The 26,452-nt window shown below is 44.4% G+C and overlaps 1 protein-coding gene and 1 long non-coding RNA gene across 6 annotated transcripts in view; one reads left to right on the forward strand and one right to left on the reverse strand.

The window, feature by feature from the left end:
* THSD7B (thrombospondin type 1 domain containing 7B) overlaps window positions 1–25,858 on the reverse strand; it is a 293,426-nt gene extending 267,568 nt beyond the window's left edge. For 2 of the 5 annotated variants that reach the window (XM_052674805.1, XM_052674803.1), the window contains exon 1: window positions 6,026–6,060. The gene's annotated coding sequence lies outside the window, so the exon portion shown is untranslated. Of the gene's footprint in view, window positions 1–6,025; window positions 6,061–24,607; window positions 24,701–25,261; window positions 25,342–25,743 lie in introns of those variants that run through there. The other 3 variants (XM_052674802.1, XM_052674807.1, XM_052674806.1) reach the window with 3 other exon arrangements.
* LOC128076761 (uncharacterized) lies at window positions 7,133–8,981 on the forward strand. Its single transcript, XR_008204646.1, has 3 exons — window positions 7,133–7,241; window positions 7,338–7,401; window positions 7,895–8,981. It is a non-coding gene; the product is annotated as an uncharacterized LOC128076761 (long non-coding RNA).
* Window positions 25,859–26,452: the final 594 nt, after the last annotated feature.

A 26,452-nucleotide genomic window follows, 5' to 3' on the forward strand; every position in this document is an offset into this window, starting at 1 on the left:
CTCTGCATCTATATCATCTCGTGGGCAGACCACTGGGAATCCAGTGTGCTTCCTCAGCATCAGCTGTGTGCCCCATCATATCCCAACAGCCTGCAAGTTTGTCTTAACTGCTCACTGCTCTTTACAGAAGAAAAATGAAAGCTGGAATAACAGAACCTCTCACTGCTTACAGCTTCTTCATTGCCAGCCAAATCTGCTCCAATAACAGAGGAAGACAAATGAGACTATTTCAAGTCCCCTTGCATAAATTATGAATATAATGCTACATAACACGTGCCTAGGCACTATCCCTGGTCAGAGAAGCAAACTACGTGCACACAGCGTGCACAATCAAGAGATCATCTTCAGTCCTGTCAACATTTGTCCAACATATATTTGTTTATTTTTAAAGATTGCCAAGCCAAATCCCTGCTTTCTGGTCAAATTTCTCTCCATTTCTCAATACCTTAACAATTAATATTAAAGCAGTGCCTCGCTTCATAGCACTGTAGCCCTGGAGTCCCACATTTTTCAAAAAGTTCTCTCTGTAAGGCCTCATATATGCAGCTTTCTAAGGTTTTCCCATTATCATTCTTCAAAGCTTGCTTCTGGGCTTGGTTTTTGGAGGGTTTATTTGTGTGCAAGTCCTACATCGAAGTACTGAAAAGTGCATAAGAATAGGGACACGCTTTGTATTGCAACTTATCTCTGGATTTATTTGAAAAGCATTAGAAAGCATAAAATGAGTAAAGACTGTAGTTTTCCTCTTCATTACACTTCTCCTCATCCATGCATAAACACCCAATTCTCTTTTGAGCATCTCAGGAAAGTCACTTGAGAGGGAAATCCAGAGAGCATCCAGAACTCTGCTTTCTTGGGGGACACCGCTGTGCTTCTGCCGCAGGACAGCAGCAGACCCATCCATCTGGGTGCTCTGGAGAAGCTTCCCAGTTGTAAACTGCACCACAGGCACCACCAGAGACACAAGATGAAAAACCACCTGCCCCAAACACCTCAGAACAAGCAGCAAGGCAAGGAGGTGAGATAATTAACCGTCCCTGTTCTCTGCCTTTTTGTATCACAGCCATCAAACCCAAATATACAGTGAGCATCTAGGGACAGTGAGGACAGGTCTGCCCACATACACAAGCAGAGGACTGGCTCCAAGCCTAGCAGAAATGCTTTAGGAATGTCAGTGTTCAAGTATAAGTTTCAATTTATATTAGAAAAAAAAACAAAACAAAACACACAAATCAGGAATTTTTTCCCCTGCTTTAAAGTTCTTTTCTCTTTTACAAATGAGCACAAAGGTACAACTGCTTGTAACTCACACTTGAACCCACACGTTATTTCAAATCTCACAACCACACTGAACTTCCTGCCTTTATGACCCTGGATTGAGCATTTTATTTAGCAAAACATCACAAAGGCTTAACATCAGATTTAACTCGCTTATCTTTTAAGTCAAAGCTGACTGCACAATGTAATAAGCACATGGCAATGGAGAAAACAATGTGCCAACTGATTATGTATTGAGCAACACCTGAATAAGCAGTAGTTGCAAGGAATATTATTCCTTTAAATCCCTCTGATTACATGGCGCTTTTTTTTGTCTATTTAAATATATAAGTTGCACTGGAATGTTAAAGCATTGGGTACACTTCTGATTGCTTTGTTCTGCTGTCAGCAGCAATTGCCCTGTTCAGCGTCTTCAGCTGAAGTTATCACTCACCCATCTGATTTTCTCCATACTGCTTGCAAAGAAAATTATAAAGTAGCATAGGAACAACTCTACAGAAAAAAACATATTCCAAAAATATGACATTTTTTAATGTTGTCTTTGGTGCAGTGGTTGGAGCACAGCTCTGCTCTGGATGGAAGCAGCCATGAGTGCATCTATGCAGTCTGCACTGACAGATCTCAGCCCCAGGGCAGAAGTGTTTATGTTGAAGCAAAAGCCCTCACTGTAGATAAGCCAAGAACAGCAGATGTAGCCCACAACACACCACACGTGTCTTACGGAAGACCCTTCCTGGATAGCTTAGCACACACATTAGTTTTAGCTATTTGCAGCCGTTGTTAAGATGATGACACTGACCCACGCCAAAAAAAAATCCCTTTGGAGATGGACAGCACCTCAGCCCAGGTTTTGTCATCTAACTTTTGCTGTTGTTTCAAACAAAAACCTAGAAGCTAGAAAATCCCAGCAGCACCAGCCCTAGATCTATATTCAAATGATGAGAGATCAATGCTCCCCTCTCCTGAGGACAAGGCAGATCAGCACTGAGGGTTTACCCTGCACTGCCTCCACCAACAAGGAGATACCCCAGCACACCCATCAAAAACAGAGACATTGCTGACAAAAGTCTTTGGTTAATCATCTGAAGGAACAGAAAAGCCAGGAATTGTGTATTATTAATGAAAATGTAAGTAATTCTGTAAGAGCCTCATTCCATTGCATAATACAGTTAAAGTTGCTTATAAGGCTTCCTTCCCGACACTTCAGCCAAATTAAAGCAGCTCTCCCAATTAGGAACAGTCTTGTCCTATGCACAGGGGAGCTGCAGAGCTCATCCACCACTGTCATTAAACCCAACTGCAATGGTTTACTTAATCCAGCAACTTTATGTTCTCCCCGATTACGAAGGTTACCTTTCTCACATACATTTTACATCAAAAGTGTGAGAGATGCACCTCACTGCAGCTCCATGTGCAAAGAACTGAATCTTAGAGTTTTAATCCAATCCCAGATCTAAATGAAGCCAAGAGCTGATGTGGAGCCCACTATTCCTCATCATAAGCCAAGCCCTGCATTCATCCTGCCAGCTCCTCACTGATGAATTATCCAAAATTCCACCACAAGCATTTAAAAATATTATGTAAGAGCTTTTGGCATTCAATACAATGGATTCTGTCCCTCTGGATGTATTTATGTAATTTGGAGAGCTGCAGGAAGGATATACAGCACAGCTATTGTAAATTCGGAGGAAGAACTGCAACCCAGTTTGCAATACAAAATGCCTTCAAAGTGACCTTTCACCACCGGTTATGAAAACAAAAAACTCAACCCTGTGGTAACCTTTCCCACTTCGCCTCAGCTCCCACATGAGGTGGAACACAGCACATTTCAACACAGTGTCTACATCAAAGAGTTCCTTCCCTTTGCATCCCATACACAACAGCCTGCACTGCCCACAAGCAGCTCTCGTGGGTCCGTGCTCTGCGGGCAGCAGGAATGAAACACAGAGCAGATGGCAGAGCCTCCTCTGCTCAGGCCAACACCCCACTGATTCTAGGAAGTGAACGACCCCACGTGCTACAGAAAAAGCCAAAATCCTCAGCTTGCTTTGATCAGGATGCTCTTGCTTTCCATTCCTCATATCCAGTAATCTGATTTTCTCAGATACAAGAGTGAGTCAGATGCAGCATTAGCATGATCTAGCTTTAACAGAACAAAACACTCCAAAATCCATAGATTCAAACTGCATACGTTCTGTGGATGTAGAGGTGGGCACAAGGACATCAAATACGTTCCAGGACTTCTCTACTTGTGGTTTGAATCTCCTCTCAATTTTCAGGTCACAATAACATTGGTCAGTGCATGTCAGGTCAAGTGATACCAAACCATCATTCATCTTGAGACCTGCGCCTGATCTCCCCCTTTGCATTACTTCTACAATGCAGGGACGGAGGCAGAGGCTGAGGAAACAGAGCAGAACCACATCACCCTGCAAGATGTGACAACTGCAAGAACACACTGTGCAGGAGTTCCCAACACACATTTCTCAATGCTTCTTCAAAACAACCGCTGGAGTTCACAGACAAATTTCTGCTGTTAAGGGTAGGCGCCCATGACTGAGATGTTTAAGCAAGGTACCTCAGTAATGCCAACACAAACCCTGGGTCTTAGGCCCAAGACTACTACTAATATAATGCAGTGCTGTCTCACACCACAAGCATATTTTCTTTTGTGGACCCATAACACCTCCACAGATACTGCTGTATTTCTGTATCTCAAATTCTGCCTTCACTGTTCAACTGAACTATCTGGAGTGGTCAGAAAAGACAACCAAGAAGGTCAGCTCTGTCTTTTACCATCAATCACCCCGTGAATCTGAGTATAACCATAACCTGCTGCCTCTCTTTTGTCTTTACATTTGATCTTCAAAGCACAAGGAGCATTTCACGCATTGACAAAGAGCAACTCTTCTTTCTCTTAGCAATTATCTGATTCAAAGAAGTCTGTAAAATTGACAAAAAATTCTATCTACCCCAATCTTTTTCAATTTGCATTGTTTTAATGCCAATTTTGGCACAGACATCCTGCATAACAAAAGCAGTTCAGACAGTTTCCTGCCTCCCTGCACATGCCTCACAGCCTTTCCAGGCTTCCAGGACTCCTGCTTCCAAGATATAGAAGTCAGAGGCAGTTCTGCAGCTCAGAAGAGCCACACGACGCATGGTGCAGCCACTTGATGACCATGTGCCATTGCTCAGGCTCAACATTGGGGTAACAGACAGATTTTCCTTCAGGGCATCTCCTTCCTTCCAATTATTTAGGAACAGGTCACTTGGTTGCCCCAGAAATAGCTGTTAAGTGCAAACACAGAGTTCTACCATTTCCCCACTACTTGACTGCAGTACAGCTGGTCAATTAAATATTTAATACAGAAATCCTCAATATTTAATTATGGACAAATAGCATTCTTTAGCACTTTTCTTGAAATTGAAAACAACCTTTCCCACTATATCTGCAGATGGGCACAGTTCTAGATGTACTTACAGCTATTAGAAGTCTGTTGTTGACAATATTATAGGGAATTAACATCTAATGAATGACTGCTGCACGTTACAGTCCAATTTCTATATGCAAGGAAACACACTTAAGGGAAACACACTTAACTATCCAGGAACAAATACGCAATAATATTAAAACAATGTTGAAGATGCAACTTTGTCTTATAATGGAACATTTGTGATCAAATGTACTATTTAAAGTAACCCAAATACGTATAGTAACTGAATCTTCACATAAACTTGGTCATATCACCATTTTGAGACTCCTGCCACCAGTAACACTATTTTGGAAAACTGGAGTCCACCATTCTACAAGGCCAGGTGAGAAAAGCCAAACCTGCAGGTCCCTGCAGAAATAAGGAAGCAGAATTTGTTCACCATTCCCCTGCATATCACAGTGCCTGTGCAGACAAAGTGATTTCTAATCAGGTTCCATCTCCTTTCTAAACACAGAAAAACAAAAGCAAGGGGTCAGAAGGTGAGACTTCAAGTCAGAGTTCCTCTCTGCATCCAGAACCCCAAGAAATAGCTTAAGTTTTGAGAGTCCATGTCTAATCAATTTGAAGTCACTTACAATCATCACTGTCATAATCAGTGATTATATGACTGAATTTAATTACAGCCATCACCCACCTGCACTCCAAGATGCTCAGTACTAAGAGGCAACAAATTCCAGCTCCACCACACACAGAACCATAAAGGGTGGAAAAGACCTCTGAGGTCATCATTCTTCAAAGGTATTTTTCCCATTAAGTGTTGGAACTCTCTACTAGTGGGCAAGCAACCTTCAAAAACAATGTAACTAAAGTAAGCTGTCAGGAATCCACTGTATTTCCCCCCTGAATTAAAGAACACAAAGCTATGCCAAGGCTGCTCCACCTCCCTGCATTCTGAGGACGGGTAAACCAAACCTTCAGAAAAACAAGTTTCAAGAATATTGCCGAGGCAACACGACCCTTAATTCTGCAACAATAACCACAGACATTGGGAGGGAAAAAACTCCAAATTACTTACATAAGTCATCTGCAAATAAGATATTCATTTTCCCACATATATTTCAATAATTTAAATAAGACTAAGTGGGAAAAAAAAATCTGAGACATGTAATTTGATCAATCTGAGGTCTCTTAGCTTACTGTGTGGCAAAAGAAGGGTGGCACTGACAACAGTGCCTACGAATGGAATACAGGCACTACAGAGCAACAGCAGGTAAAAAAAAAAATGAAAAAGAAAAAGCAAACTGGCTCACCCAACAACCAGGAACAGCTCCAAGGGAGTGCAACTGCTATCCAGAAACACGCTGCTCCCCGAGCTGCTAACCCTTAAATAAGGGTGAGAAGGGATGATTCCACCCCTTCTGATCACTCAGCTGCATTGTTTGCACCTGAGCTCCCTGGTAAGCCCTTTCACCTGGTGCTCAATCATTGGTTCAGGCTGTGACCTGGCAATTCCACAGCACTGACAAAAACTACCAAACTCCCAATCTGCTCACTTTTTGCAGATTTTGCTCACTTTTCCACACATTCATGTGATGTTTCTACCAGCATGCATTAATTGGAACTGGAATTACAGCCAGAACATGACTGCAAGCTGAACCACCAAATAATTACCAAGAACTTTGAAAACACCTTTTCAGATCAAGGACTGATTACCTTCTCTGAACTCAACCTTCACAACATCAAAGCAGACATTTCAACATAAAGATACATCAAATAACATTAGTGAATCCATCATCCCTACCAGGCAAGGCACTACCCCCAACATCAGTTTGTTTTGAGGCAGGGCTTCCAGTTGGAGGTTACTGGGCTGGAGCTGGGACAGAGCAATAAAGGATTTGACAAGGGACAAGCTGAAAATAACTCTAGGTCCACACCAGCAACTGTTGTGTTTTTTTTCTCCTTGGCACCAACCATTGGCAGTGCCCAGGCAGAACAGGTATAGCAGCAGCACCTTGTGGCCAGAAGAACCCACAGTGGTTGCAGCTCTCCCCAAAGTTCCAGGTGAGGGATGAGCCCCCACACTCCTCTCCTGCAGGTCTCACAGCATCAAGGGGGATCAGCCCCATAACCTTTGCCCAGTGGATACACAGGACATGACTGCTGAGCCCAAACTTCCCTTTTACCCATCTGCTGCTCCTGGCTACTTTATTCCTCTTTGCTTACTAAGCTATTTCAAACAATAAAAATCTTGAAATACTTTTCTGTTAAAGCAAACAGTTTAAGTCTGACCCGGAGAACGGTGCATCTTTGAGTAAATGCTAGCACATCAACTGTTGCCCTAAACGAGTGCATGTGTGAGACAAATTCCTGAGTCAAAGTACTCCATCTGACCTCTGCTGCTGCTTCATAAACAAAGCACAGGTGTTACACACATGAGCTAGAAAACTTAGAATTTTAGCTTAGTACCTTTGAGTAAAAATAGGAACAGGAATTATTGCCTTATACACCAACATATTATTTATTCTGGTATTTGATTAACCTTTTCTTCCCCCTTCTCCCCTTAACGTGCTGAAACTACAAAAAGAAAAACTCTGATTTTAATAAGTGTTAACATTTACACAGGGATTTCTGGCTTCTGACTGTGACCACCTGCCTTAGCAGATTTGAAGCCCAATCTTCTACACTGGTGAGTCTATATCATCAGAAGTATTATTTAGTCTCCAGAGTCCTTTATTGCTCTTAATATACAACCACAGCTCTTTCTACTAAAGGAAGGCCAACGCACTGCATCTGCCTTATAAACACATCTTGTACCAAAGTGCTCAGACTCTCAAGTTCAAAGTCACACAGTCTTTTACATTCTCCTAAATACTTCAGATATTCCTTTTAATGATTTTATAACCTACTTCAAAAGCACGTTAAGTATTCAGATGGTATATATTTCATTCTGGATATCTACACCAATCTTCTACTTGGTTTTCAAACAGACTAATATTACCTATACCTACAACATAGTATGCCACTCTCTTGCTGCCAAGTAGTTGTACGTGCAATCGCTTCTGCAGAGCTCAAGTTTCTTTCCTGTAAATACATTATACATTATTTAATACTATATATTGCTTTCAAAGTACCTATATATAGTATCCTAATAAATATATTATTAACTTGCTGTTTTACAGGTGCTGGCTTCAGTTCATTCTCATCCCTATGTCTGCTGCTGTTTCAACACTGTGGTGGTCAAACTGAGTTGTACTGAGCAGCACCCAGAAAGGAGGAGGTAGAGGGGAGCCATCAGCTGGAGGCAGCCAGCTGGCTCCTGCATAACAGCAGTAAAGCCCTGGGAAAGAATAAGAACTTACAAGATCAGACTCAGCACGCAAGAAGTCACACACCAGTTCTTCAGCTTAGCAGGAAGCCCAGTCTTGCTTTAAACTCTCTGTACCCAAAACAATAGTAAAGCAGAGGAAATTATGGCAAATTAAACTGAACACAAAAACAAATTTGCATCTATTAAACAAAATATGCAAATTCAGTCATATGCAATGTTATCACTGCTCATTTGATTTAGCTTCTTCAAATATTTAAGTTTTAATGAAATAACTGCTCAAACATATTGGCATATATGTACATGCATACATTTAGAGCAGGCAGACCTGCAGAGAAACTAAGTTTTGGGACAAACCTTCAGCTGTTGTAGCCTGTGCCAACCCCAAGTACACCTGTCTGCAGCAACCCAGGTGTGGCTGTGAGTGCTGTGTCAGCTCCAGAACAAGCTGAGCTCCTCTTTCACTGACTGATGGAATCCAGGGCTGGCAATGCTTTATATTGGGTGTTCTAACAATTACTTTCAGCAAATACACAATATAGAGACACAAGAGAGCTAACCGAGCTAGAGGCACTGCTGAGTACTGAGAGCAGCCTCAGGATCCTAATCTGCTCACTACCCAAAGAATCCCTGGGCTGGAATTGCTTCAAGTGCATTCCACAGATCAGACAGGATGTTTTGCTTTTTTTCTCATTAGAAAAACAGAAAAATTTCCTTGTTGTCATTTCAACAGAACAGGATTTCAGAGTCATTCTGTAAGAAATAAAGAAAAAAAAATTACAGCATGCAGTCGGCAAGTGTACTTCTTTGATTTTCTTACTTCCTCACACTATGACACTAGCTGTATTTTTGAAACTGGAACTGCTACTGAAGAAAGATCTTTCAAGCCTTGTCAGACAAAGCAGTTTTCTCATGCAAAAACATTTCCCTCATAGCAACAACAGCTTCACTGAGGTGATTCCAAAGTGAGCAGAACACCACAGCCAAAGAGCCACAGCCAGCGACCAGGCAAAGGGATAAAAGACCATCCCTGCTTCCCTTTGATTTGCTATCAGGTATCCTCGTTTCATCTACCGTGGGGAAAATTATTTCATCTCTTGTTATTTTTAAAGCATATTTAATTCTGAAACAATTGCAAAAGTCTTAAAACTTGTTCCATTATATATAATTATGTAATTTGTCCCACTTTAGAAGTGGATGTTTTAAAAGTATTTTTTTTCTTAATAAGCCTAAAATGTTTTGTATCGTCGCACTCAAACACTTTCTCACGTGCTGAAATTACTGAAAGGTTACACGAAATATACGAGCTACCTTTGACATCCAGGAATTCCAATGTGAGAGCAATGCCAACTCTTCCAGAGTCTGAGGCACAGAGGACCTCATCACCTCCCAGAGCTTTTTACTATTAACACAGAGAAGTCAGTGCTGGTTCCACCACGATGCGCTTGTTATTTGCTACTCAGAGCCACAAAGGATTTGAGTGTTTCCATACTATGGGCTATGGCAGAAACAAGACAGGGCACAGCTTGAAGGCTTTTTATAACTTTAAAAGAAAAATCAATACTCTATTAAACTTTTGAAGAGATCTTAAAGGTCCATTTGGACTTATTTCCAGTTTCTCTGCAGAGGTGTCAAAGGCTTTTGAAAATGCAAACTTTTTTTTTCTTACTTTTTTTTTTTTTTTTTTGAAGACATCCATTGGCATTGATAACTCTATCTGAGAGAAGCACTAAGGAGCTTGATTTTCTGCCTCTGAGTACTGCCAGGTAGAGGGAAGTTGAAAAACACGGAACTTTCATACAGGAGTATATTCACAAAAGAGCTCAACTTTAACATGCTGAAAGAAAAAAAAGAAAAGGGAAGGAGGAAAGTAAGGAGGAAAAAGAAGGGGGGAGGGGGGGAAAAAAAAGACAGAGACTCAAGCAGAAATTGTATTTCTACACTGTAAATATACAACTACTTGCCCAGGCTCCCACTGCAACCCATGACAGAAATCTTGGCTGCAGAGCTCACAAGCTCCAAGCACTGTGCTCAGTCCTTTCAGATCACTTTACTTCAATTTTAAACCAGGAAAGATTGCCTTCCAGTGCTGCAGAATGCAATCACTCACTGATTGACCACTCAGAAGGCTCTGATTTATAGCATGCCGGAACTGACTTGAAGTAAGTGGCAGCTCTGACTAGAAGAGAGGATCGGTGAATCCAAAGATTAAGCTTTCTTTCAATAGAAACAACCAACCAGAAGTTTTTCACAAGTAAGCCAAGGCTGTGATTCTATGAACTACTAAAGAAAAGAAAAGAAAAAGAAAAAAAAAAAAATCAAAATCTGGATAATCAAAATAACAATACTGAAAGCCAGAAACAGATTCTATTCAAGGTTTGTCATTTTTCCTAAAATTCCTTCAAATTATATTGATTTCCAGACTTTACAGTATTATGTCACTAAAGAAACAGGAAAGTATCTGACATAGTTTATTTCCAGACAGCACCTCTATAGCAGGAAATTCACTTTAAGCTGAACACAAACCCATTAGCTTTCTTGTTCACACCTCAATCAACGAGAAGCCTCTCAGTGATTTCAGATGGTTTCAGTGTTTTGCCCTTTGGTATTTCCACTTTTGGTTGTGATCATAACAAGAGGTAGTGAGGGTGAGACAACCCAGAAAGCACAGAGGAGTCTTTAGCTCAAGCATCAAGAGGTTATCATTCATGGTTTCACTTCCTGCACATTCATCTCACAAAAACTAAGCTCTACTATCACTTGCAGCTTGAATATTGATATCTATACATTATAATATTCCTAGAAGATTTATGGTTGAGCTCAACCACTCCAAGTCAGACAACTGTTCAGATGCTGTAGTCTCAGCCAAAAACCATTAACACACAACGTACATTTTCCATACATGTAACTACCTTTTCTCTAGTAGCCTCATTACTATGGAGTGTGAAACAGGACTCAGCAGAGGAGGTATCTGCACTGGTTTACTCAGTGAGCTATCAAAGAGATAGAAGAAGGGCTTGGCTTTCACTGAAGCACGCAGGAATTAAGCAGTCAGTTAAATGCAGGAAATGATATGCATTTGGATTTCCGAAGAAATAAAGTAATGCTTGTTTTAGGTAGGTAGGTAGATGGTCACACTAAGCCCTGGATAATAAGCTAGGTTTTGATTAAAAGGTTAATCTGTCTACATGGACCTCAAAGGAGAGGCCAACCATAACCACCAGCATATGAGAACTTTCCAATTAACGCTGCAGGAAGCACCAGGAATGCACGAAGAGGGAACACTTCACCACCACTACATTCAGAATTGCTCTAGAACATCAGGTAGACAAAGAGGGAGATAAATCTTCCCGGCTGAATCTTTGTAAACACACATGAAGAAATGAGCAAGGGCAGCTGCAGCCTGGCAGTCAGGGCCCTGGCTTGGCTGCAGGTCTGTCAGGGCGTGCAAAGGCTGGATATGTTCCCCAGCTGCAGCTGCCAAGGTTTGGGGTTGCTACAGTCTACGGATCAGGATGAGCTGAAAAATTCTGGTTCTCTATTATACAAAACAAAATGTTGGATAACACATTTGATTCCCGAGCATCCCCAGAGCATTTAGTACATGCATCCTGCGTCTTGCTGGAAAACAGCATCAACAGTGATTTCTTGAAAATCAAACAGGATTTTCTTTTTCCCCAAACTCTTCAGGATATTTTTGCACTTCTCTCATATTATCTTCCTACTGGAAACTGTGCTAGATGAGGCAAAGCTCTCATCTTCCTTTACTCAAGTGCCTTCACAAAGTGCTCCAGTAGCATCTACTGAATGTGACTTTAAGTTCCAGGGAACCCAAGGTTACTTGTTGGTCTGCAAGCAGGCAGCTTGTTCAAATTTTGTGCAGACTGCAGCCACAGGCTGCCTGAACTCTATAGCTGTCTAATTTCCTTTCATTTCTCTCTCCTCGCTATATACAGTTGTCTCAGAAAATTCCAAACTTGTACAGAGTAGGCTATCCTTTCTAAAACTAAATGCAGAACTTTATGCTCTGGGTGCTGGCTCAAAAACATAGCAAATATTGCAAATTTTGAAGAAGAAAAAAAAAGAAAGATTAAAAATGATTTTTGTCAGCAATCCTTCTAGACACTGTTTTCTGGATCTGGAAGCCAAATACCTCACTTCCTCCATGAAGTGGCTGTGAGAAGCTGGATCTAGCAATGACTTCCTTGTCAATTTCCCCCTACACCCCAGAGCCAATCCCTGAAGCTTAATTCCAGTTTTCCTGACAGCAGCTCCTTCTGAGTGGTAGGGATGTGCATTACATCTAATTAGGACCAGTCTTCCACAGAAAGAAATAATGGAAATTCTGGAACTGCATTCATCTTGAACTGCCTCCTACAAACTGATTTTTCTCAGGCATAACTTCCAGTATTTTTAAGTCTCCTCCTGCCATACTGCAAACCTTCATGGAAAAGCCTAATAGAAAAATATGTATTTCCATTCAAATATGCCAAGAGATCACAGCCTACACTTTTCACAATTACTCCAGGACTTGAACCGAACACTTGTGTTGTAACAAACCCTTTCTGCTTTTCATATTTCCATCGCAAACTCTCAGACATCAGCAGCGTTGTCAGTCACAGAACAAAGCTGCTCAGTTGCCATAAGCCACGAAGCTCCCCGGAGCTGAACTCCTCTAATGCAGCACAAGACTTCTGCGAGTTCAAACCTGCTGCCAACCTTTAAGAACTCGACACCAACCTGCTCTGTTGTTCAGCCTCTCTCTCAAGGCTGCAATGAGAAAAAAGCTGAATTTTAATCCTTTCCTGCAGAAGCAGATGCTGTGCCACCTCAAAATACACAGATTTACATCAAGTGCACGACTCTCCACTGAAAAGCATATGTACAGATAACTCAAAACACATTCTGATACCAGCTTTAGGGAGATCAAGAGCAGCTCCGAGGATGGAAAGGAACCAAAAATCCCTATTATCTTCTTTTCCATTCGAGTAAGTCAGTATTTTTTTCCTTGAATATGCTTTCTCAGTATTGCTGAATGACAAATGAGAACCCATCCAAATCTTCCATAAAGCCACACAGAGAATGCAAAACATGACATAAAAATATGAAAACAGCTTAAGAAGTAGAAACAGTAACAGCTTCCTAACAGGTATGGCACAGGTGCTGGAAGTTCAACCACATTCACCTTTACTTTGCACCCAGAAACTTCCACTACAGAAATCTGAATTCTCATCTGCAGCAGCACACAGATACGTGATAGACAGCATTAGGTGCCAGGAGTGGAGTGAGCTTGAAGCAGTTACCTCAAGTCCCTGCACGTTCAAATGCAGTCAAGTGCCACTGATGCTTTGCTGAACTGCAAATCCAGATCCAAAAGTGGAGATGATTGTTAACTTCCTACTTCCCCAGAAAGGACTTGAAGAAATGTTTGGTTTCACCGCTACTCTAAAGTGTCATTTGAAAAGGAAACTTCAGTCTGTTCTCCAGAATTCCTTTTCTGGATCTGAGAATGGCTCACAAACGTGGCTCTCCCAGAAATTTGGTTTTCACCTTATGTGAGATAAAAACCTTCCTCCATCGCTCACAGAAACATTTGTGCAATACTGATGAATAAAACCTAAACGAACATGCTCAAATCTAAAATAATGCTGTCACAGCAAAAATAAAATATTCATCATGGACTGCAAAGACCTGCTGTGGCACTCAGTGCTGAAACCCAGAAGGATTTTTCATTTATTAACACCCAGTCCTTGTTCAACAGCATACTAATGAAGTTAATCTAAAGGCTAAATTTCAATTATGAATCACAGAGCCACATCTCTGCTCCCTGATTGCTCGGATAATCTGAATCAAGCGTTCTCCTGTACAAAGTGCCATGGTTGACTGCACATAAAAGTTCCTGAAACATCAAAAATATTCAGTCCAGAAGGCAAAACCTGACAAACACCTGTTTGCACATCCATTCAATAACTCCATAGCAAAGTAATGATTTCTAATAACTTGACAGACTGCTTGCTCCCTTAAAATATGCAGCGCAGGTCTGAACAATAAAAGGAACAGCAAATGTTTAAATCTCCCAGGCTTGCAGCCAAGACAAAGTCTTCAGCCTGAGTTAAAAAAAAAAAAAAAAAAAAAAAAAAAAAAAAAAAAAAAAAAACAGGGCTTCCATTTGCTAAAGTAATTTAGGAGAAAATGCTTTCCTCTCTCAAGTACCTACGGTGCATTTGTCCTGGAACAAAACCTGAAGGAGCAACCGTGCTCAAAATACGCTGGGCAAAAGGCAGCACAACCACCAGTTAACGGGGCTGCTGTGTGAGGTGTGCTGCCTCACCGCGTGTCAGTGCAGCTCGGGGAAGGAGCTCCAGCTGCACAACTGGAAAGGACACAAAATATGAGAAATTGCATTCACCTGGATCATTTGCTTCCAATTGCTTCTGCAAACCGAAGGATGATGAACGCTCGTGCAAACATCGAATCGTGGTGCCATCCCATCTGAAAGACAGATACGGAGGCAGCACTGCGTTGAGTTTTGTAACAAGAAGGAAAAATAGAAGATACAGACTGCTTTCAATTTTCACCCAAAAGGACAAGGAATGGAAGGACTGCTTTCCCCATATGGGAGCTGAAGGAGCATACAGAAACCAAAACATAAGGAAACCATGAGTTTTGATCAAAAACTTGGAATGAAGAAAGCAGAGCTTTCCAAATGACCTCTCAGATTCTACTTCACAGCACATACAATTTCTGGATAATAGATGCTTTATATAACAACTCTGGGATCAATCCTTCCATTTGCCATGGAGAAGGAAACCCAGCAGAGTTTCCTCTAACCATAACAAAGTATTATCCGACCATCTCCAGGGATGACAACTGTACATGGATTTCTTGTAAATCAAGCACAAGGCATTGACAAGTTCCTCCCACACACACGCCTATCTGCCCTCGTCCATCCTCTTAGACATGAGCTTGCAAGCAGAGAACAGACTCCCAATATTGGGTAACATCCTGCAGCACTTGAACGCAGCTCAGATACGTGCAACTCCTTCAGTGAGTCACAAGACTTTTTCTCCTCCCCTCTTCAAGTTAGTCAAACTCGCACCCACACTTTCACCACACAACTATTGCTACTGCCCTAAACACAAATGTTAGTCTTCAAGTCCAGTTTTTTGGGATATAGGTGCAAATTACACTCATTTCCTATGCCCAGCTTCAGTCTCGGTGCCCCTTTCCATTGCCTTCATCCTCCAAGTACGTCACCCAGTAGGAAGTTAGCAGTACTTAGATAAATCTCAGACTTCTTACTAAAATTAAAAAAAAAAAAAAAAAAAAAGGTTTTGTTTTGCAGATTACCAATATATTCACCACTTTGTCTGGTTGGGCAATATTATCTGCCATAACACTGATATGTAAGCAAAACAATTCAGAAATGACATCGTTCCCAAGCACCTCATCTTCTCACAGTCACCTACTAGAATGGGCACCTTGCTCTAAGCCCTCCTGGGTGCTGTGCCAGTTGTCCTCCAGTCCTTAACTAAGCTGTACCTGAGCAGCACACTCAGATGCATCAGCCTGAGCAACAGCACACACGTACACAGTCAGCAACATGCCTGGTGGAAGCGGGGCAGTTGTCTTGTAGCTCCAACAGAAATACATCTTAATTGATGGCCAGCATCACACCACAGATGAGCCAGGAGCAAAAAAAAAAGGCCAGCAATAACGACAGGCCACTAGAAGTAATCTGCTGTCTTCTGGGTAAAGCGTTCAATGCTAAAACTTATTATCTATAACAGCACCTTTTGAATCACTTTTGTTTTGCCCTGTAGAATACCTTAATGTTTCTGCTGCTAATACAATTTCTGGCTTGCAGTACTGCCCTCGTCTGTAAAACTGCAAGAGAAAGGGAAGGAAGAGATGAAAACAGGGGGAGGCAGAACTGCTGTTATTATTAAACCTTTAAGTTACAGAGTTAATTCCAACTAAACACTTTTGTCTGCCACAGTGTTTATATTGAAGTGAATTTTTTTTTTTCCAGAAAGGAAATCAAATTGTTGCAGCTGAGCATCACACAACTCCACAGCCATCTATACGTGAGCCGACCACACTTCCACTCCAAGTCATCTGTTAAGCAGCACATCCCCAGCTGGGGACTGTAATTAGGGTGCAAACTGCCATACAATCCTCTTGCCAGATTGATGAAGGAGACCTCTTACAAGGTGATCCAGAAGGCAGTGCTGAGACCATTAATCATTTACCCGTTGAGGAGAATACAAAAAGCTCTGCCAGTAAGAGCATTACGGTGGAAAATACCTTGACAAAACCAGCAAAGTTTTAATTAAAAGGTCAGACATTAGTTATAATATTACTTTAAACATTTCAGGAAAGTTCACATCAAAAAAAGGAGATATTCAGATCTTCTGCAGAATTTGACACTCACACTTCTGCTATTCCTTTTAAAAGCTTGATACTGATCAGCTCAGAGCTTTCAGCTCTGCCAGCAGCATCCCCAGATACCAAACAAACGCGAGAGTAATCCACAGAGCTGGGCTGCCAGTACTTCAACCTGCAGCTATTTATTCTGAGAGATCTGAATCCACTGAAAAGGCAAATATTTTCGGCAGCTTGTGGTTACAGAACTCAGCAGCACAAAACCTCAGGCTACAGTGAGAAGGGCAGCCCTGGGGCACTGCCTTCAGGGCCTGAGCACATGGGTCAATGCTGCCAAACAACCACGAGCCGCTGTGGGGAAATACCTGAAGTACCTACAGGTGAGGTCAAACAAAGCACTGCCCCTCTTCATTCACATTGGCTGCAGCGAGGAAGGCCATCCGTACAGAATCCTATTCTGACAGGTAAACAGAGAGGTGCAAGAATCAAGATCACTGACATACTCTAAGGCTATTGCTAGAGTCAAAGTATTTCTCTTTGGAAACAAATTTTTAATCTTCTTTAGCATTCAGAATCCTGTTCTGCTTACCCTGCACCATTCATACGGAGGGTGTAACAGGTTGCCCAAGGAGGCTGTGGATGCCCCATCCCTGCAGGCATTCAAGGCCAGGCTGGATGTGGCTCTGGGCAGCCTGCTCTGGTAGCTGGCAACCCTGCACGTAGCAGGGGGTTGGAACTGGAGATGGCTATGGCCCTTTTCAACCCGAGCCATTCTATGGTTCTGTGATCCATCAAGAGAATCAGCACCAAACCATGTCCTACTATCAAACTTTGCTCACACTGGCCCACAGCCCCAGGGAGCAGCATCTGGCAGGGAGGGGACAGGAGCCAGACTCTGCTTGCAGAGATTTGATGGAACTGCCTAGGAGGCTTCTGCTAGTTCAAAAGCACACAAAATCCATCCCATACAACCATCCACCAACCTAACAGAAAATGCATTTTGCTGTAGAATACGCAATAGGGAGGAAACTTAATCCAAGCACATCATTGCACAGTCCAACAGGATTTGCTAGAAACTGCACTGGTGAAGGCAAGCTGCTATTAGCTAAGTCTAAAATGCAGTCGGCATGCAATCACTTTCTTCCCAAATGACTGGAACAGCCAAATCTAAATAATTTTCCACAGCATATCCAAAATAAAGAGTTGTAAAATAAGAAAGTCTGCCACCTGTTGCTACAAAGTTAAACCAATTTAAATATAAAAAAAAAAAAAAGAATCTTGTTTGCAAACCACTGTATTCCTTCCCAACTTCCCTCCTTCCCCAGAGACAGCGGCTTCTTTCAAGGTACACAGCAGCAGGGAGTGCTGACAGCAGCACAGGGCTGAGCACAGCCCAACGCAGTTTTGGCAACAAGTGGTTTTGCAAAGGGTTCTTTTGCAAAAAGAGCTGTAGAAATAAGAAATAAATGAATTCCTTCTGCAACACAGGAAAATTTCTGATTTCCAAGACCCTTGCTTGCATAAGTAAACATGCATTAATTCACTGAATATGTCAGTGAGAGAAGAAAAGCAGAAATAGCTTCATTATCATTACACAAAATCATACACACAGCAATCTGCTGCAACAGCAAGTCCTACCATACGTCACAGCTTCCCCATTATTCACATTCTCGCAGTGCAGCTGAGCCAGTGATGAGCACTCAGCAAAGCAGTGCTAGCACATGCAGGATAACTCCTGTATCCTAAACCAGTGGGCCTTTTTAACAAGTCAGTAGCATCCAAACACCAAACAGGGAGAACAGAAACTAACTTGCAAAAACAAAGATGCTGACCTGAGGATGGGAGACCCACTGTGGCATCACTTACTGGAAGGGTACCAACAACACAGACAGAACTTTTTACCAAAATTTTAACATCTAATTTAAATAAACCAAAGCGTGCTGTCAGCACTGCATGGCACAAGGCCCCACAGTGCCTACATCCTACGCTTAGCATTTCTTGGAATACTGAGTATTAAACACAACACACGACCGAAATAACACCCAAATGCTTCATAGGTTGGAAGGGACCTCCACAACCGTCTCGTTCCAACCTGCAGTCAGCTAACATGTTATCAGCATGATGGTTTTATCATGGAATAACAAGGGAAAAATCTGTTCCCCCTCTTGGAATCTTGCTGTGTCATCACTCACCAGCATGAATACTGCTCTCATCCATAGGCAACCCGTTAAAGATGCCGATGGGTTCTCCTTTTAGTGCAGCAATTAATGCTGCTGTTCACAATCTCTGACCTTTAGCTCTCGGTCCCAGAAGGGTTATTCACATTTTTCCTTTTAAGTTTAGCAAAAACTGGGAACTATTTGAATCTTCCTAAAGACAGAGGGACATTAATCGTACCCACAAACCAGCCTTTCATAGCAGCAATTCCCAGAGCTTTCTCCTCCAAACCTGCTCTTCTCCCCAGGACCAGCTGCTCCCCCCATTTCCACCACTGCTGCAGTTCTGATGTTCTCTGTTCCAGAGGTATTTTTAGCAAGTAACTTGGAAGAAGCTTTCACAGTGCCATAAAGTTGTGCATCCCATGCTGCACCCCCTGCAGGAGGATGGCATTGCTGGGTTATGTTCAGTGAAGCTGTAGAGCTGTGGGCAATATTATTCACTTCCACTGCCATCACTCCTCAATCCATTTCCACCTTCCCTCCTTCTTTTCCTCAGAAATTTAGTTATTATTTTTTTGTTTTTGCCTAATATTTGTTATAAAATCACCAAACATGGAGAAAAAACTCAGTATGCCATCTTCAGACGCGTCCCACAAAGGCACCTGGCACCTTCTTTTGGAAGTGTAATTAATGCCTGTTTTTACAAGGCAATCTCCATGCACACACATAAATAAATAACACAAAATATATTTTCTCACTTCCAGTCTCAAAAACATTAATCATAAGTTAATCATCAATATCCTTCTGTGTTAAACAGCCCTGATACGGACGTCATTATCTCTAATTTGGAAGACTGATTGGCTATAAAACTCCTCTGGAGCCAGAGAGAGGGCACTGCAGAGCTGAGAGTCACCCAAACATCCAGTAGAAAAGCTGCACCCACATATACAGAGTGCTGGGCTCAGACACAGGGAGAGGCGATCAGCCTGACAGGAAATGTAATTACTGTGATAGTTCCTGCCAAGATTAGACATGATATAAGCAGATATATCAAACGCATTTGATGTGACATATTATCACTGATGTGCCTAAACATATAAAATGGGGTGGAGGGCTTGGATTCTGGAAGGGTGGGAGCATCCTTTTTTTGTCATTATTTTATTTTACAGGGAACAAGTCACTTGACACGCCATCTCTACCTCCATCCCGTTTGTTCATTAAGGTTTCTCCTCTCCTTCCCAGCTCCTATTTCCATCACGATCAGAGTGACATAAAACATCCTCTTTGTTGAGGCTCACTAAAATCGAAGCCGCATCATGTCTCTTTTTCACGTCTTCTCTTCGCTCCTTGTCACTCAGAGGTTTCAATCCATCAGCTTTCTGCTCACATCCACAGTCCAAGCCCACTTCTCGACACCAGCCTTCTTGTTTGCCCCTTCTCTTTCTTGCTTTCACTCACCAGAGCTCCTTCCCGTCATCGTCAATCAGCTCCAAATTGCCACCATCTCACGGCCGTCATTCACACACCAACCCCTTCTCCTCGTCCCCACGCCAGATTTCCATCATCTTTGCAAACTACTGAGCAACTTCCTATTATTTTAAAACACATCCTACTGTTTTCCCTCCTACGAGCCACATATCTATCTCTCCACCCCCCCACCAGCTCATAAAGCTTCCCCACGTTTGCCCATTCTCCCACCAGGTCAGCCTCAGCGCGGTGCACCATCTCTGCATGCAATTCCCTCAAGGACTACAGCACACCAAACACCTGAGACTCCACCTCACTCCAGCCCCGAGCCCCACAGACACAGGAGAGAACACAGCATGACGTGAACTGTCAACAAAAGCCTCAGAAACCCTTGTTGGAGAGTTACTCTCTCAAGTGTAGGTCTCTGATACTTCATCTAGGGCTGATAGTTGAAAAGAAGAGCCACGTGCAGCTCGGCCCAAAAGCCGAAATAACAGGAAGACAGCAATCCTCAAGGCTCTCAGAGCTGGTCCGTAAGATTAATGGGCTTCTCTGTTCAATTGACCAACTGCAAAAATAGGGAAGAAAAAAAAAAAAAGAAAACACACACACAAAACTGAGCAAAAAGAATTGAACAAGAACCGAATGCTTATTTTCTTTCCAGCTTTTACCGAAAAGCAATCCAAACACTTTCCCTCAGACACTGTCAGATTTTATTCCAGAAGAAAGACTGTTTCTTCTGGGCAAATTTAACCTTCTGATTATTTTTTTTTATTTACATTTTGAATGAAAGTTTTACTTAAAGCCATTGCAATGAAATCTTGCAACTCTTTGACAACATTTAGAAGTTGCCAGATCATTTTAATCTTCCAAAAGTGGGAATTTCTCACTGGAAACACAATTCTCACAAACAAAGTTTTGTCCTTACAGAAGCTCGGTCCCTCTCAGTTTAACACTGCCACTAAAGTACTTTAAATGGGGAGGGAAAAAAAAATCTTTTTTTTTTTTTTTTTTTTTTTTAATTGATGGAAAGTTCAAAATTACTTCACCCCCAAAATAGAGCCTTTCTCTGGACCTGTCCATGCTACTGTCGGACACACAGAGCGTATTGCTGCTCATTTCCTGACAAATTACTCTCCAGGAGAACAGAAATCATCCACGCTGAGCCTCAGCAGCCTGTTGGAGGAGCTGCCTCAATGCACACAGATGCAGAACAGCACTGAGCAGCCCCCACATACGCAGACCAGAGCTTCAGCCCCATTCACTGATGGCTGCATGGCACTCACCTTCATAGTGCTGTACCTGCACACAGCTCTCCCATCCATTGCCTTCTTCATGCGGGCATACTCTCTCTTTTATTAACAATTACTTAACTCTGTGCATACTCTTAAACAAGGCAGGTTACTCTCCCAGCTTTTAAAACAGGGTGGGGCACAGCTAAAATTTTAATTAGCAAAACAAACAACAAAAAAAGATTCTATTGTGTGTTTCTGTTGGGGTGATTTGTAAAATAAATTGGCCTCACCTACTAAGCTGCCCTCACCACCCAAGTCTTCTCTTTCTCAAATGAGTATCACACATTAGTGATGCAACTGCTACCACTAATGGTATACTGGTGCAATGTGAACCACACATCATTGCTGGAGATGGCTCTCACCAGCGCCACCATGTAAAGCTGTATGTTGTGCTCACTACAAGTACCCAAACAGAAGCACAGATCCCTACATATGTGCTTCCCAGGCACCTCGCAACACAGAGGTCAGTGCCCACTGGAACAGTGCCTGAGGAACCACTGCCCCACGCTGTGGTAACTCTGCTCCCACTGCACTGCTGCTTTCTGATGACTGGTAACAGCAATCCAAAGACAATTTTGCACATCCCAGTGAAAATCCAGTGATTCTGACGCTGAGCAAAGACAAAAATCTCTATCTGGTGACCAAATACCACTGTCATGTCATGCATGTATAAACATAAACTCCTACAAACCCTGCAATGGTGAGTTCTCTACCCAACCTCCTTTTCACACAACAGACAGAAAGCTAGGCTGCTTTTGCAGCATGCTAAAACGCCAACATGAGTTGTCAGCCACTGTGGGAGATGGATCAAAACCTGCCTCAGCTCCACCCAACAACTGAGGAGATCGCTCGGGGCCATATTCCTTTCATAAGCCCATGCCAGACCAGGAGGTACAAGTAGCCTTCTGTCCATTACCCAGAGCAAGGATGGGAACAGAAGGCTGCCACATTACTTCATTACTTCAGCCTGCCTCCAGCACTTCAAAAATACTCACTGCCTCCTCCTCCACTGCTGTCCCAAACTGCCCAGCATGCAGACAGCCTAAGCAGCCACAGCACATCATGCATGCAACAAGTTGTGTGAGAACAGAGAGAAGCAATGAAAAGCTTTCAAAAAAAAAAAAAAAAAAAAAAAAAAAAGATTTTGTTTCAATCTAAATAATAAAAGCTTAGCAAATAAAAATCATAAAAAGGAACTATAACTAAAAGCATTGCAAACAAAAGTGATGCAGCAAATCCTTAATACTCAAAAGTTTAAAACTAAGCACAGCAGAAATACAAAGGAATGTCTAAAGATGACTCAAGGAAAGGCACTCAAAAAGAACATTACCAGCACACGTACGGTAAGCAGCGCGCCCTGGGCTAGCAGAAGAAGCTTTTAGCATTTCATGTTCCAGCACAGGACAGCACACAGCAAGCCATCTGCTCAGAGCCAGGAGCTCAGCAGAACACTGTCAGTGACACAGAGCCCAGACTTCTGCGGCTCGCAGAGAGCACAGCAACACTCAGAGCTCCTGGTTAACTCCTGGCACAACTTCCTGGGATTTCTCAGATTAACAGCACTTCATTTTATCTGAGGTGCTTTGTCTGTTTCTCCTACCCACTTTACACCAGTCTAGGAGGAGGTCTGGACACAATGGGACACAGCCGCCAGAGCCTTGGCAATCCCAACTCCTCCTCACAGCTGACCCTCCTGTGCTCTTGAGGTAAACGGCCACACAGGTAACACCACTAACATCCTAAATGCCTCCTCAGGGGTAAACTCAGGTGTGGAATTACCTGGGATGTGGCACTTAAATGACAGCACCGAGGTTTTTAGCCAGATTCTGTCATATTATGAGACCCAACTGCTGCGAGGCAGGACAGCCCACCTGCAGCTGCTAAGCACCCAGAGCTGGCAGCAAACCACATCAGCACCCATTCCAATTTGTTCCCAGCTGCATTGATAGCACAGGAGCCTGCAAGCCATGGCTAGAACAGAAATCTTCATCTCCTTCCTACTGCGTTCACTAACAGCAATGCCACGTTTTGGGAAAACCACGTTTTTGTCACCCACACTGACACAAGCCCAAGACTCAAGAAAGTTCCTAACAACTGACAGCTCAGCCACACACTTGTTGAACACAAGCTGGCAGGACATCGTCCATTAGCTACAGAGCACCTCAAGTTCCTTCTTCAGTCTCAAGGCTCAAGCGGTTTCCCCTCACCCTGCCCATCCACAGCACTGACCCCCAGTACAACACACACCGATAAAGCACAGAGTATACCTGCACCAGAGAGCTCACCATGCTGAGCAACAGCCTGTAGGCATTCCCACCACCTTGTTAATCAGCAACAGCACCACTATTGCTCAGCTTTCGTAATCCCTTCCAGCTGAGGTGGGTGGGTGGGTGGGTGCGAGAAGCACCGCAGGGCAGGAAGGCAGAACAGACACACGTTTGTGTTACCACCGCAGCACTGCCAACTCTGGGTATTTATAATTTGTATTATTTACTTATCCCACTCTTTTCCAGCCTGCGCAGCCCAACAAGCTCAGTTGCCTTGGACACCTGGGTGGGAAAGTTCCCATCACAGCTCATCTTCCATCGTTCCCTTCCTACCAGCCGACAGCTGCTGGCAACCCAAAGCAGCCTTAGTGCGGCACCCAGGGCTCCCTCGTGTCTCCCTGCAGCCCGGCGCGGTACCTGCAGCTCGGGGCACGTTCCGCCCGCTCCAGCTCTGCCTCCTCGCAGGCTCTCCTGCTGCCAGCCGCGGTGACAGCTCGGTGCAAACACAAGGAGCGAGCGTTGGAAGCAGACAGGAAAGCTGTGCCGCTCTGCTGGATGAAAACCGGTAAGGAAAAACGAAAAAGAAAAAGAAAAAAGCGCGGATACCGAAGCACGAGGAGAGCTCCGGGATTCCCCCCAAAGCCACGCCGCTGCCAGCAAACCCCACAACTTGTGCGCTGCCAGCAGCGGGCACGAGCAGCACGAGTGCCTCCTAGCAGGGCAGCGCGTCAGCAGCCGAGCAGCAGCACCGCGATCTTTAGCGGAGAGCTTTCTAGTGAAGGGACGTCCCTAGAAAGCAGTCGCTACGCGTGCAGTCCTCCCGAATGTCATTACTGATCCAGAAGTAATGAAATAGCAAATAATACGGCCCCAGGGTACACATCAGCCGCCTCTCCTAATGCATACAGATGGAGCTCAACAGCTTTGCTGCTCTTCCATTATCGCAACGAAAGCGGATCTGTGAAACGCGATCGCGGTGAGGCGGCTTACTCACGAGCAGCGTTTATTTCCGATTCCTCAGAAAACGCTTCTAAACACGCTGCGATGGGGGAAAAAGTTTCCGGGTTCCAAAGCGGCGGCAGCTCCGTCCCTCACACCTGCCCACAGGTGCCCGCAGCCGGCTCGCTCCCTCACGCAACAGCTCGTTTGCTCCACAGCGAAGCGCAGGTCGCAGAGGTCAGCAGGCAGCGCGTGCCGCCCGGCTCGCTCCTGACCTTGGGTGCGCCGCGAGACGCCGGACGGACGGACGGACACACACACATACATACATACATACATACACACGCGCGCGGCAAACTCGGAGTGCGCGCTAGCGGCGAAGCACGTTACCTGGCACACAGCACTACCGGAGGATCAGCGGGCGGACACAACCACCTCCGCGCCGGGGCGGGCCATCCCGCGCCAAGGCAGCACGGCACCGTGGGCACCCGACGCCGCAGCCCCGCTACTTTTCACAGCCGGAGTTTGCTGCTGCAGCAGCGGCCGCCGCCGCCTTCCAGCGCCCGGCTGATCCCCGCCCCGCCCCGCGCACCGAGCGGCCGGCGCGGAGGTGCTCGGCCGGCGCCGTCCCGCAGCCGCAGCAACTTCTGCCGCGCGCCGCTCCCACGGCCCCGCCCGGCCGCGACCCCCCGCGCGCCTCTCGCCGCACCTGCTGGCAGCCCGGCGCGGGCTGGGAGCGCTGCAGCGGGCAGCTCTGCGGAGCCGGCGCCGCGGGCGAGCCCGGGCGGTCGGGGCGGCGCCGGGCGCTGCCGCGGGCGGAGCGCGCGCTCGGCGCGGAGGGGCGCGCTGCCTCGGGCGGGCGGAGCGAAGATGGAGGCTCGGCTGCCGCCCGCCCATCCCGGCCCTGACACGCCGACCGGGCTCGGCTCCGCCGGAGCTACCGCCGCCTTCTGACGCCCTCTGCCGTGCGGCTCCGGGGCGGGCGGCGCTGCCCGGCTCCGTGCCGAAGGCGGTTGTCCGGGCGGGAGGCCCCGGCCGTCTCGGAGGTCCTGTGGAAAGTTGTTTTAGACTCGTAGGCTAAAAGGAGACCGAGTTCTGCACACGCCTTAACAAACGCTCTGCGCCGCGTTCTAACGGCAGGTTACGTAGCCCCGAAGTCGCTCACGCGGTGGTCAGACGCCGTGCCCGCACCTGGGGCGATCGCCAACGCTGCGAGCCGTGCCCGGGGAACGCTGTCCCACTGACTTTCCAAGTCATCGCAGTCATCTGCTAGCTTCTGGAATCCAATCAGTGCAGGACGTGGCCAAACGGCTGAGGCCGGCGATTAGGAAGGGAATATTTATTGATTGCAGGAAGAGGAGGAAGGGTGGTACTGAATCCATCACTTTTTAAATGCACAGACTGAACGATCTCAGCCTATTGGCCCTGCTTAGAAATTCAAATAGGCATTATTCACTGCCACCGACATTGTTTTGTAAAGCAGTCTCTAAATTAAAGGATTATTCAGGAAAAATTAATGCGTGTATCCAACTTACCAAGTACACACAATGAGATTACTGCAATATTTATTCACCTTTCACACATCTGATTTCTGCATTCTCACCGAAGGTTCACTCTCACACTGTGTAGAGTGTGAAGCGAATTATGACTACTGAGAGACGTGGCAGCATTGACCCAAGGCTCCTGTGTTGGAATGCCAGCCAGGCCTTACCACTCGCTTTGGCACTCACCTGCACCCCAGGACACTCCATCCAGCGTCTCACATTCAGCTCACTGACATTCAGATAGGTTTTCCAACAAGAACAATGTATATAATGATTTCTGTGAGTTACCACTTGTGTTTTGTACTTTATTTTTTCTTTATGTAATTTGTTTAATATCAGAAAATGCTTTGCAATGA

Source organism: Tympanuchus pallidicinctus, unplaced genomic scaffold (assembly GCF_026119805.1).
Source record: "Tympanuchus pallidicinctus isolate F22 unplaced genomic scaffold, pur_lepc_1.0 scaffold15, whole genome shotgun sequence".
Lineage (NCBI taxonomy): Eukaryota > Metazoa > Chordata > Aves > Galliformes > Phasianidae > Tympanuchus > Tympanuchus pallidicinctus.